We start from the raw sequence: 13,117 nt of genomic DNA on the forward strand, positions 1-13,117 counted from the left end.
TCAAAGATCGACAAAATCTACAAATTTCTATGTGTACCCACAGTTGGAATCTACAAACTCAGTGTTTGCAGAGCAAGGGGCAAAAATTGTAGAAATTAAAAGGTTTGACAGAAGATAAAAATGACTTTAAATTCTGGCTTTTATCATGAAGGGAGAAACAGCGTCATTTTTTACATTAATTTAGACCAGTTTATTACTGCATTTCAACTACGTACGAGTACCTAAACGTACTCGAGGCATTGTCTGAGTCAGTTACATCGGAATCATCCATATGCGTATGGGCATACTTACGTAACCAACTCTGACCATTCGCGTACCAGGTTAAAAGCTCGTTTTACATTTACAATCCACAACTTAAAGTGACTAAAAACTCATTTAATTAGCATGGCAGAATTTTTTTGGCTACAAAAATTAATTGTATCATAACAATCGTATCATTTTACGGTGTTCATAACCTGCACAGAAATAACAAATGATAAAGTTTAAAGTCCATGGTCCAGCATCGTGTTTGATAATATATTTCTTACTATTTAATAAATACAACTACTTAATAAATGTACTGTGTGGGTCAAGATTGGAAAAGAGATCATACAATTTTATATACAAACTTAATGAGGCTAGACAATAAGCCAGTCATGTAGCCAGACATTTAACCATACTTCGAGCCATATTTCAGCCAGACTTTGAGATATACCTTGAGCCGTACTTTGAGCCATACTTTAAGCCATACATTTGGCCACACTTTTAGCCATTCTTTTAGTTTGACATTCAGACAGACATTGAGTCATACTTTAAGCCAAACTCCACGCCAGTAATTTAGCCAGACTAAAGCCACTTATTTAATTAATAATTGTATTTATTAAACAGTCTAAAAAATATAATTAAGCGTGAAGCTGGACCTCAGACTCTTAACTTTGTCACTTGTTTTTGTGTACAGGTTATAAATACAGTGAAACTGCATATGATGATGATATAGTTATTTTTTGTCGCCAAAAAAATTTTGCCCCATTTATTTACATAAGTTATTAGGCACTTAAAGTTGTGTACTGTAAATGTCAAACGATCTTTTAACCAGGTACGTGAATAATCAGAGTTGGTTACATAAGTATGTACATATGCGTATGGGTGATTTCAACGTAACTGATTCAGACAATGCTTCAGGTACGTACAGGTTCTTGTACATAGTCGAAATGCATTAACGAAAAGGTTCCATTTCATGTAACAAATGATGCTCTTTCTCCGATGATGAAAAATACCAGAATTAAAAGTCATTTTCATCCAGTGTCACCTTTTAATTTCTTCACTTTTTAGCCTTCGCTATGCAAACATTGAGTTCAAACATTTTAACTGTGGATACACGTAAAAACTTGCAGATTTTGTAAAATTTTAGATCTCATCAAAAAAGAGTGACTCGCTCATTACACTTCGAAGATGAGAGGATCATGGCACAGCATAACGTTGTGTTTTTAAACTATAGTATTAAGAAATTAATTAAAACTGCCCGTCTGGTTGAAAAACTGGCTTAAAGTATAGCCTAAAGTACGGCTCGATGGCAAATAGAGTTTATTTCCTTTGACTTTGAGGCAAAATATAGCTGATGCTAAGCGTTACGTGCTAATGCTGCTTCATGCAACAATTGACATGCTTACAATATCACTTATACCTGTTTATAAAATATAATTACATTATTTACAATGAATTCGAATTGAAATAGTTCAATGGGTTTCAGGAATTGACATAAAGTTCCATCACATGATTTTTTATTACATCACTTTAATTTCGACGCTAACAAATTTTAACAATGTCCTTACATTTTTTTAAATAAATATTCTTTCTTTATTCTTCTAAGGAAAGGTTGTAAGGACAAAATTATTATGTGTTGCAAAAGATAGGTAATTGTCTGAGAAAAACTTGATCTTATGTCTGAGAATCAGCAATCATTAATAAGAAAAGATTCAGGATAACGCACGTTCTACGAGTAGTAGCTTTTTGAGACTGGAAAAGAAAGTGGTGGTGGAGTCGAAATCAAAGCTGACTGTACTCTAAGGAATAGCGCAAGTAAAATAATTAGTTCATGAAATGAGGAGCCTATTTATTGTCAATAAATGATTCATTGAAGTATAATAACTTACAAAATGGACTTTTAATACTTATGTTAACAAACGTTTAAGAATTTGTATGTTAAAAAATAGGATTAGCTTATATATTTGTTTAAAAATAACTATGACAACTCAAGAATAAACCTGATTAAGTACTTCTGAATAATATTTAGTCAAAGAGTAATAAAACCACTTTTTTATCGATTTACTATACCATAAGCGCTTTCTTGTACTAGATGCTATTGATTTTCTATGTGAGACAATAATATAAATGAGCTACGCTACTATTGATAGAACAAGAATAATCTGATATTGCGCTTATTGATAGTTAAGATCGACAGATGAACTCGACATAACCCTTTCGGATCATTTCTCTGTACATTGAGCGAGCTACAAGTGGTTATTTCTTCTACTGAAAAAAAAAAACAAGATAAATTTAAGCAATATTTAAGGATGAAAGTGAAAACTTTTCAATACATACTATCAAAAACGGAAGGTCACTTGACTAAAAATTGGTGCAATTTAATTTCTCAACCAATTCTCCCAGAGGAAAAACTAGTTTTAATGCTAAGGTAAGTATCAAAACTAAAAAATAATACAACATAATTTATATGTATTTACAGACGGATTTTTTGCTAATTTATAAATACAAAAGAAAAAGTTTGAAAGTTCCTAATTTGATCAGTAAAAAAACGAGTAAACTTTTACAAAACTTGAAAAATTGAACAGCACCTTTGTGGGGAATCAGGAGTGTAGTAGAAAAAATTTTTTTTTCAGGATAGAAATACTGAATCTATGAAAATCTTCTAGATCTTATTTAATTGATTTTTGTAGTCACATATTTTGGGCTGGAACACTTTTTTCGTACGATGCATTTTTGTGTACAAAATGTATCGACGCTCCGGATGAAGACTATGCCCAAATTGGCCCTGGACGAAAACTGTGCCCTTTCGAAGTCCCGGGCGAAGATTATGCCCTTTTTTCTAGTCCAGGTGAATATGATGCCCTTTTTTCGGTCTCAGACGAAGACTATGCCCTTTTCTAGAGTACAGACGAAAAATATGCTCTTTTTTTAAGTCCAAACGAAAACTATGTCATTTTTTTCGAGTCTGGGCTAAAACTATGTCTGTGTCTGAACGCAAACTAAGTTAAAAGACATTCAAGTATTATTTACTGACTTCTCTTGTGTTGTACTTCCTCTAAAACAAAAAAAAACCCCTTCAGATTTGCAGACTCATGCTTTCGGCGGCTCACAGCCACTAGTACGCTAGAAGAAGCTCTTGAAAACGATTCAACAATGTATATTAAGGTTTTGCGATACTTGTGTCCAAGTATCTACGGAAATTTTTGTAAAAAAAAAACAACACGTGTTCATTATTCTTAGCAGGTCTAGCGGCTTTAGTAATTGCAGTTTAAATAAGTGTTTGAAAAATAACGAGAATAAGCTTTTTTAAAAGATTTCTTACAATGAATATTATAAAAACTGTAGGCAAGAACCACTATATAAATATATTTGACTATATATATAATCACAAACAAAAATTAAGAGTGGGCATAAATGAATTTCACTTCATTCTGGCTCCAGAAAAGGTCAACATCTTAGTCCAGACTCGGAGAAAATGGAATGATCTTCTCCTGGATAAGAAAAAAAGGTAAAGTTTTCGTCCGAACTACGCAAAAGGGCATAGTCTTCCTCCGGACGCAATAAAAAGGTATATTTTTCGTCTGAGATCCCAAAAGGGCATAATTTACGTCCAGACTAAGCAAAAAGACATAGTTGTCGTCCGAACTCTGCAAAAGGGCATAGTCTTCGTCCAGAATCCCAAAAGGACATAGTTTTCGTCCGAACTAGAGTAAAAGGCATAGTTTTCGTCCAGACTTAGGAAAAGGGCATAGTTTTCGTCCAAGTTTCGAAGTGGGGCATAGTCTTCGTCCGGGGCGTCCGTATGTGCATGTACAAAAGATTTTCATGCAATGTAAGAAAATAGGTTTTTTTCAGATTTTTAATAATTTATGAAATAATTTCTGGTAACTTATATGGGTGTACAATGCATATGTAACATTTCTGACACATACCTAGAAGCAAAAATAAAATCTATAGAGCATCCATACATCCAACATTGCAAAAAAATCTTATGTGTCTATAATAAGAAGTAACACATGCACATATATGGTGTTTTTAATACATACTTTTAATAAAATGTGTTTTAGATTTCTCGCAACTGGCTCGTCGTACAGTAATTTAGCCTTTTATTTTTGGATAGGAGTAACAACTGTCAGTAAAATCGTCAACGAGTGCATGAACGTTATTTGGATTGTTTTTGAACATGTGCACATGCCTATACCCGATGTGCAAAAGTTTTTGCAAATTTCCCAGCAATTTTTTGAGAAGTGGCAATGTCCTCATTGCTTGGGAGCTGTTGATGATCGACACATGAGAATAAAAAAACCTGCTCACTCTGCATCATTATACTAAAACTGTAAGAAATTTTTTTCAATTGTTCTGTAGGCCGTTGTAGATGGTTATCACAAATACATTTTCATTGATGTTAGCAATTATGGCCATCAAAGTGACCCTGGTACTTTTTGAGCATCGAATTGTTACAGAGCTCTTGTTCATTAGTCGAAAGTCTTCTTCCTTATTCAAATAGAATGTCAGCCTTTTTTTCAGCAATGGTGCTTACGCTTCAATGCCAAACGTGTTGAAGCCATATCCTGGTCAAAACTTGTCTGGAGAACAAATTTTATTTAACAAAAGACTGTCACGAGCTTGAGTAATTGTAGAAAATGCTTTTGGACATACGTACCACAAGTGGCGAATATTTTATACTACTATTCAGCCATCGTCAGATGTTGCATCTCTGATCGTCAAGTACACTTGCTTACTACATAACATTTTAATCGACGTAAAAAAAAGGAGAATTTTTTGAATGAAGTATCATCGGGTAATAATAGGTTTATTCATTCTAGTATTATAGAAAATAATTCTGTTTTAGGATCTGCAGCAAAAGTAAGCGAAAATTAGAAAAATTATTTGGCTACATCTTAAGTAACTTGGCATCCGGGTAACGTGTCTTACGGATGATGTGAAAAATTAATCATTAGTGTTAAGCATCATAATTATCCATTAAATGGGGCGAAATCTGCAACTCGACCGGAAAAATTAATTCACCCGCAATTTTTTTTCACCATCTTGTTTGAAACGTGCTACTGTATGGGGAAGTAGTTTGCCTGGTAGGAATATGGTCAGAAACTGTGTAAACAATTTTTTTTTTTAAACAAATAATAAAAATTAATTTATCTAAGAAAAACAAATTGCTTCTTATTTTTAAGCCCGTTCCAAAAAAATAATCACTTGGGATGTATATACCTGCACCCCACAGTTTTCGAGTGAAAATTTGCAAAGTTTCGAAAAATGCTTTTTTTCAATTTTTAAAGCTACACGAGATTACTAAATAAACATATTTTGATATGTTATAACACCCAAACGTTAACTATGAGCTTTCCTTTACAATCCCTAGAAAAGAAAATGTCCAAAAGTTGAGTGGCAAAATTGTTTTTTGCAATAAACATTCAAGGCATTTCAGCACGCGCTCCCGTGTAACCGCATAGTTATATATGTTTACTATACACTGAGCCACAAAAAGTATACATAGGTATGCACTCACATGGGAGCGCGGGCAGAAAATTGTTTTTCACAAAACACGATCATGTAAATATGTTACATATTTGTACATTACTCTTGTACGTGTATGGTTCATTCCACAAAATCTGGCATATTGTAAGAGCTGGAATGTACAAACGCTGAAAATAGGATTTTTATTATTAATCTCTTTTATACAAGCAAGATTATCGTTGTAAAGCTGAGAAATTGTTTTTTTTTCGGTCAGAAAAATCGGAAAAATTCCTTATTTGCATTTAAAACTTCACGAATACTTTTTACTGATCTAAATTTTGTTATGCTTTGAGCATAAAACATCCTTTGATTATATAAAAAAGTTTTCAGATCGATATCTTCTTTCACGATGTTGACAATACTCGTGAATAATATTATAGACGCTCTTATTTCTTGGAGTTAGGGATAATAGGCCAGCATTGCAACAACTTTTTATTAAAAACGTATGCAGTCATGATTAAATAATTTTTTCATTAATCAAAAGCTCTACATTAAGAAATTGAAAAAGAATTAAGTAGGTTACAATCATTGTACTCGTACATAAAAGTATACTTATCAAGATAAGATTTTGTAAAATCATTAAAAAAAGTTTGATAGCAAAAAGCAGTGATACTTAAGCATGATTTTTCTTATCAATACAAAATTTTTTTATAAATGTTAAGTACAAATTCCTAATAGTAATGCAGGGCTTAATTTCTACTTTAATTCACATAGCTGATATTTTTAGAATAATTGTACAAATTAACAAAATATTTAATATTACAATAGATATACTACTATTAATAAATATTTTTATCGTTTTTATTAAACTCTCCTTTTTCATTCAGAAAATCGTACTGTAGAAGAAACTTAACAGTAACAAGTATAGACTGTATTAAAAATTAAACTTAAACTGTTTCATTAAACCTCTATACGTAAAATGAAAAAAATACAAGTTAAATTTCAAAAAGGAGTTTTTTCACTAAAATTGTAATTAGGAGTTTCACATATTTTGCGTTGAAAACTAAATGAAAAATTGGTTAATTCAAAAAGTAGCACTTTTAAAGTAGTTCTCATAACTAAAAAAACGTATCTGTAGTTGCCCTTCTACAAAACTCAGATCTCATGCTAAGTTACAAAAAGAAAACAATGGTGAGACGAGCAAAGTTTATCGACATTTTCTTAATAAACAAAACAGTCAAGAAAAATTCAAAGAACTTTATAAAAAAAAAACTTACGATGGTAAAAAATGACTTAGGTCGTTTGACGTTATTAGTACGTTTAACAATTTTTTTTTAAATCTTAATCCAAATCGCACATCAAAATTGTTAGTCGTAAGTAATTATAAATAAGTCAAAATGGTGAGAAGTAAGGTATTTTTCATGAAAATCTTTAAAAGTTGTCTGTTGCGCTGAAAGTTTGGATGGATGGAGAAGAATCTTTTAGTACGCTTGCATTAACGTCTTTAAGAGACTCGTTTCTTGATGAGATTTTACTGAAATAAAATTACAAATGAGAGCTATTGTAAAATATTACTAAACAACTAAATGTCGTATCACTCCACGCAATGCAGAAGAAGCATGTCAATATTAGGACAACGAAAGAAAATTTACCATCGATGTAGCTTTGATTGTAAGCGGCATTTGATGAATTTCCCATTTTCGAGTTGGATTCGGTCTTAAATGTCGTTTCATAATCTTGTGAGCGTATAAGTTTGATGTCAACAACGAAACAGTCTGAAACAAATTAAATTAATTGCAATGCATGTGTGCAGGAACAAAATGCATCAAAAGAGAAGCTTACCATTATCGTCAACTTTTTTTTTCGTTTGGGAAGAGCACGATTTTCTGGTGTCCGTGGTGATAACGCGTTTTCTTTAATCCTGTCAGGAAGAGCATAGTAGCATGACGAGATCAGTTACCTGATTTCTAAAGATAAGAAGCTCATCTTCTGGTATTTTGTTCAAATAATGTAAGAGTGTTGAGAAAAACGTCATGTAAGCTGCGTCATCGTTTGGCGGAGAAATGATTGCTTGCTGCGACTTGTTTTCAGACATCGTGAAGAAGAAGTTACATAAACTAGATACTGGAAAAAATGGTATGTGTGGTACAGTCTCAATTTTAATTGAGTTGAATGCCAACGGAGTTGAGGCTGAATTGGAAAAACGATTGGCAACCAAGCTGACTTTTGTTGTTTGCTCCTTGAAACAATTTTTCAAGGTTCCCAGTTGACTCTTTAGCTGTAACTTTATCGCCCAAAAAATGTAATAATTTAAAGTAACTTTGCTTAGAAAAATATTAGCTATATAGTCCATCTTCAGACTTCGTCAGAATTTCCAAATTCTATTCTTGTTTATACTTGGCCACAAAACTTTTCCATTTATTGTAGACAACGTTTTCTCTTAAAAAACCAGAATGAAGTAATATACTTCTCTTAAGTGTATTGATAATTATGAGTATATAAAATGGAACTTCAAAGTGTATTTTATGGAGGTGTGGTGTGTAGAAACTGTAAAACATTAAAACTCTATTTTTAAAACTTGATATACTATAATAGTAGTTATGGCACATTTTAGTTTCGATACGTCAGGTTGCTTGAAACTATGAAAAGTGTTGAAAAAAACATTTCCATAACTTTTTTTCCCAGCAACTTTAACTCAAAATACTAGAGAAAGAATTAAGTATTAATTAATTAATAAATTATTAACTAAATAAAATTATGAATTTTCCAGTAGGAAAAATAAGGAAGCAGCTAACACGGTTTCGTTCGTATTATTTTATGAGCAACAATAAGAAGAAAACAAATAGAATATTTAATTTTGTCAAGAGCTGATTGATGAACATGAACTTTTTGTCAAAAAATTTATGTTCATCGATTAGCCTGTTTTAATGTGAAGAAAATAAATATATACCTATAATAGTTGATAGTATGCATTTAGATAAGCAATTAACAAAAGTAATAGGATCAAATTTTGTCCGCTTCACACTCATCCTAATTACAGTTTTGAAAGCTATCCATTATTTTTGTGCACACCGACGTATAAGACATGACAGAAGTTTTATTTTAATTCAATAAATATATTTTAAAAAGAAACTTGTGTGTAGTAAAAAAATGTGCTTACTCTCTTTTTTTAGCTTTCCTGCAATAACGTCCCACTGCTTTGCTTTCAGCCCTGAATTTAAATATGGGGGATGAGACTTGTCCCACATAGTTGGTCTTGCTTGTACTTTTTGAATAAGCTGCTCTTCTGTCGATTGATCCATTAGATTGACTCCATGTACCCTAATACACGGTGTAACGATCAGAGAGGACAGGAAGGAAATACGGTTACATCACTGAAAAACGCCTATTCATACTGATTTTATAATACACTAACATTAAATTATCAAAAAATTTCTAATCACGTTCACATTCATATTTTTGAAGCATCTATTCGCTTAAGAATCCATATAAATCTGCGTACATCGTACGCCATAAATACTGTCCATGTACTTCTCTAAGAGTCTCGAGCTTTAAAGTATTTTCCTGTTCTGTTTGTGTTTATTTAAAAATTAGCTACTACGCATACGCGAACGTTAAATACTCAGGTTTCCGCGTAAATACACCCAGACTTATGTTTAATGATAACTAATAACTTACCAGATCGTGTGTTGACGATGATTTTGGTGTTAAAACAAGACTTTTTGTGCATCAATCGAGAAGCAACAACATCACGTCACGAGAAGCGTGACGAATTCCCGGCGCAAAAAAGCTTGTAGCACTAAGCACGTGTGCCAATGAACAGGGCCGTGACTCGCTTTTCTTTTCACCTGGCTCTAAACGGCTTTGTAACTGCTGTAGCCACTGTAGGTTGCACAGAGGGGCAGCGCAGGTAGGGAAGTGGGACGAAGTGGAAGCGCAGGGAGAGGCACAGTGTACAGTAGTAACGTACGGCAGCCCACAGCTTTACGCGTGTTAACGTGCCATCGGGAGAGATAACGCGGGCGAATGCGAGGGAACGCTGATGAACGCGGGATAACGTGGATAAACGCGGATAAACGCAGGTAAGACACTGTTACCTGAGACAACGAGTTGTGAGAGAGAGACTCGTCAGTCAAAAATATAATAAGAAACGGGAACGAACTCCCGCATGTAACATGGCGCACCCAGCGCTATGCAAGTTTTCGGAGACATGGGCATCGTATTTCAGGGAAAACTCGTCTTGCATAGAGCTGAATCAGGCAATTAAGATGTTACTATAGCTATTTGAGGAGTGATACTAGATCACGTAGTGGCATACTTGTTTTTAACGGTGTATGTTTGACATACACGTTGTTATGAAGTCGATAGTTGGTATACATGAGTTTTAACGAGTTTCGAAGCTTTATACTAAGTGAGCATGTATAGACTACATCTACCAAGAGCAGAAAATGGTCGACCATACAACTTTGAATTAAATTCGTATCCAGTAGAACTATAATATGATTAAAAAAGTGATTTTAGAATACAAAATCAAACAATTAGAAATAATTATAGTTTTAGATTATTTATAGTACTGTACTGCTGATTTGGGCCTACTTTGTTTAGCATAATATCTAAAAACTAAACAACTTAGGTTTTTTATATTTTTAGTCAGCTAATTAAAACTAGTTTTACTTACTAACTAAAGGTAGTAATATATTTCATAAATGGCTTTTTTTATTTTTACATTTCGAAAGTAAATTCAACATTCAATATTTATGTAGTAAAAGAATAATTGAAAAAGACACTTGATACTTTAATTCATATTTAGAGCTACTATTAAACTAAACATAGTTGGATTAACAATTCAAACTATTGTTATACTTAGGCATACGGGCTTTCATGTTTTTAGCTCTTATTACTTTAAAGTACAGTAAGTACCTTTAAAGTACCTTCATCCTCAAAGCTCTTATAACTAGAAAATCCTTTAAGAACCCTCTAAAAGTAGAGATCATAAAATTAAAAGCAACTTTCTACATTTTTCATACAGCATTATAAAAACGTAAAGTGTGCTATAAAAATGCTCTCTTAAGTGTGCTATAAAAATATTCTGTTGTATAAAAAAATTTTTATTTATAATTATGCTTGCCAAAAATCGACTATCTCTAAAACTTAAACTATATTAACAAAAGCTTTTTTTTAATTTCAATTGTTAAGTAAGCAATTGATTTATTTAGGTAAGTTTTGTTTCGTTTATAATTATAATTAATAAATCGTGGTCTTCGATAAAAAGTAATTATTATATTCACAGTATGTAGTACATGGATTTCAATATCTACTCATCCCAAATATCTAAAATTTTTGTTCTTTTCCCCTCTTATTACACTCCTTTTTTCTCATGCATGCAAGTCTTTTATACGGATCTCCTACAAAGTTCCCCTCAAAAAATTGAATCACCATTCTACTAGGTTCCATTTAAAGGGTGCAACGATCGTCTCAAAACAAACAAACTATTATAAGGTTTATTGGAAGGATATTTTCCACTAAACCATCTAACTCGCTGGGCCGAAATTTTGATGTAAAACATCTATAGGCACGCGTGAACATGGTGAGCAAACGTAAGTGAAGCGTGGTGACCGTAACGAAAAAGCGTTACAAAAATATATAGATATACACTGCATATATAGTATGCTGTACAGGAGGAGTGTGCAAATAAGAGAGTAAAAAGAATCGAAGAACACGGCCGGGGGATTCCCCATCCCCTCTCTTACTGTTCGCGCATGCAGCAAGTATAGCTATATATTATAGGAAAACAATGCCTATGTATACACACGCATATGCGTAGTCAGACACATACACACGTTGTCAGAGAAAACAAAGTGCGTGTGTCAAGCGGCTGAAGATATTTCATCATTTCTCCCAAACCTCTGTAACTAATACAATATTATTACATCTAAAATGAACTTAGCGTCGTTTGGTTTAGTGTGTGCATGTTTTTGATGTGAAACATCTTACAGCAGGCAGTCAACAGCTGCGTGAGGGGAAATATGAAACGAAAAGTCTGGTCCACTCCTCCATTGCTGTTCGCCCTACCACTGAGCATTTCTCTCTCTCTTTTTAAATATATACATGCGGTAGAACTTGCTTATGTACATATACGTATATACGGTAACTACAGAACTATTGACGTGTACATGGGTCATTCTGCCGTAACTTGCTCAGATCGACTTGGAAAATTTTTTAAAAAGAAGTTGGTTAAACAAAATGTTTTCATGGTATTTCTACTGTACACAACATCAGTAACAAATATCTAAAGTGATGCAAATATAAAATTTGCTGGTCAAAAAATAGACGAAATTTTATAAAAGTCATCAAATAAGACGTCCAATGACAGTTGGTAAATAATTTAAAACAACGTCCAATGGTGGAACTGTTAAATTTTGTATTTATTAAAAAACAATACGACGTTTCGGCTGTTTAGACAATATCCCGGCCCTCATCAGGTACAAAAATCTATGAGTAATTAAAAACTCTTTCCAATACAAATTTTGGTAAGTACAATAAACGCCAATTAAGTGAAGTGTATAACATACCTCTGACTCTTACGAAAGGGATGTAAAATCGTAATGTAGTCAGAGTTTCAAGTTTAATTGCTTTCATACCTTGCACATACACAAATGACAAAGTATACGCACGTAATACAATCAAAAAAGAATCGCAAGCAGTTCCTTGTGAGATGCACATAAACAGTTCATGTTTTCCTAATACAATAAATGAATGGGGCCCTCAAATCATGTACATCAAGTGAGTCTCCTTTCTTAATTGACTAAACGAGACACTTATAACAATTTTTCAATTTCTCTGTATCTTGTTGCCTATTAATATTATTATTGAAGTAATGTATATTTAACTTTTCAGAAAAAAGGCACTTTTCGTACTTCTGTTCTGTGTCTAAAATTTTTATTATATAAAAATTTAAGTTATGTGTAAATTCAATGCTATGTTGTGACAATACAAATGTATCCTTTTTTCTCTATATCTCTTTTGTGTTCTACCATTCTTTATTTTACAGCTCTCAATGTTTGACCGGCAGCAGTTACAATTCGCACGTGGTATGTAGAAAACGACGTTATTTTTATCGAACTGCTCGGTTACATCTTTTCCAAGTAAAAATATCGAATTCAATTTATTGTTTAAACTGTGTATAAGACTAATGTTAAAGATTTATAAAAGTCAGTTTTCATCGATTTTTGAAAAATTGTATCACATTCTAGCAAGTGTAGCTGAGCTCCTTTAACAGTTCAAGTAATCTTACTAGCTGAAATGAAAGCTAGGATTAAGACTAAAAAAAATTTTGTTCGACTTTGTGCCTCCATTTGAAAGTTACAGCTGTTTCAATTAGAGCGTAAATATCGCTAATAAT

General features: G+C 32.7%; 1 protein-coding gene and 1 pseudogene across 1 annotated transcript in view; one reads left to right on the forward strand and one right to left on the reverse strand.

Annotated features, from left to right (window-relative positions):
• AGO1 (protein argonaute-1) overlaps positions 1–13,117 on the reverse strand; it is a 355,180-nt gene that overhangs the window by 22,735 nt on the left and 319,328 nt on the right. The gene's annotated exons all lie outside the window — the stretch shown is intronic.
• On the forward strand, positions 1,116–4,722 carry LOC149375307 (uncharacterized; annotated as a pseudogene).

Source organism: Copidosoma floridanum, unplaced genomic scaffold (genome assembly GCF_036245765.1).
Source record: "Copidosoma floridanum isolate Cflo_tuat_1 unplaced genomic scaffold, Cflo_Japanese_pri ptg000008l, whole genome shotgun sequence".
NCBI classification, from domain to species: Eukaryota; Metazoa; Arthropoda; class Insecta; order Hymenoptera; family Encyrtidae; genus Copidosoma; species Copidosoma floridanum.